The 1,270-nt window shown below is 36.1% G+C and overlaps 1 protein-coding gene across 1 annotated transcript in view; it reads left to right on the forward strand.

Annotated features, from left to right (window-relative positions):
* Nucleotides 1-1,270, forward strand: part of LOC101845954 (acid phosphatase type 7) — a 23,627-nt gene that overhangs the window by 5,975 nt on the left and 16,382 nt on the right. The window lies entirely within an intron of this gene.

Below are 1,270 nucleotides of genomic sequence, written 5' to 3' on the forward strand. Positions count from 1 at the left end.
ACACACACACACACACACACACACACACACACACACACACACACACACACATATGTATACTCATACAAGTGCTCACACATGTCCCACTACTAGACCTAGAACTTTGTACTAATGACATTTGTTTGTAACATGTCTGAGCCAGGCTTGTTTGAGATGAGAAGTTCTGTTTGTTTTATTTTCCTTGTTGTTCGAGTCAGATTCCAGCAGAATTTGAATTTGATATTTTCAGTTTATTGTGCATGAAGTGTGAGTCACATGAGAAGCAACACCGCCCAGTGCTAATTTAGAGTCTGATGGTCAACCTAGAGGAGAGAGTAAATCATAAAAATTATGGAAAACCTACTGCAAGAAAATAATTTCTTAAAGGGACAAAGTTCGTTGGACTTAAAGCATCCATTGGGTCTGAGCATTGTATTGCTTTATCTATAGGAATATCAAGGCTTTGATTGACATTATATGAGACTGTTTTATGATACTTCTGTTTCGTTAGAGTATTGATTTTCAGTTTTGTTATGTCGTGCTTGGGATTTATTGGGCCATTGTAATATAATTGATTTTTCAGTACATACAGTATTGGATAATTAGACCATAAGAATATTCAATTTTCAATAATGTATGGCTTTCTGCTTTCTGTGACTATCAAGTAGAGTTTTATTTCCATAATTATCTTTTTTGTCTTTTTGTTTGACCATCAGATGGCTAGTATTCATTACATGGCTGTTTCATGTACAAAGAAAATATTGAGACTCTGGGGCTCAAGCAGTTGGTGAAAACTCTTTAACTGTCTCTCAGACAATGTTGGTGATGTGGTTTTTGGTTGGTCACAGGATGAGTCAAGTCTTTATACAAAACCTCGCTTTAAAATAGCGCTTTGTGCTGGAGCAGCCAACAATGTTGGATATGGGGAATTATTTGTAAATGTTTCATGTGAAATGATACTATTATTTTGTTATGTTTTAGTAAGAGTTTTATGGCACTTGCAACACAATAAGGTCATATAAGTGTCGAAGATTCGAGGTTCTACAAGAGAGTTACAAACGCCAAAAAGTGGGAGGAAAAAGGACAATAGATGCTAGATAGGAAAAGAAGGAGCAAACCGCACCAGAGCACCTGCCAACCACCCACCGTTATTTTGTAATCTGCTGTAGCCTATCTTATGAATTTATATTTCCATATATTTTTAGATAGTGTTATATGTCATTGTGTCTTAAACTTACCCCATGGAAGTAAAAACTGCTGGGTTTTTTCTCTTTTTTAATGAACCCCCCCC

The sequence above is a fragment of the Aplysia californica genome, unplaced genomic scaffold (genome assembly GCF_000002075.1).
Source record: "Aplysia californica isolate F4 #8 unplaced genomic scaffold, AplCal3.0 scaffold00685, whole genome shotgun sequence".
Lineage (NCBI taxonomy): Eukaryota > Metazoa > Mollusca > Gastropoda > Aplysiida > Aplysiidae > Aplysia > Aplysia californica.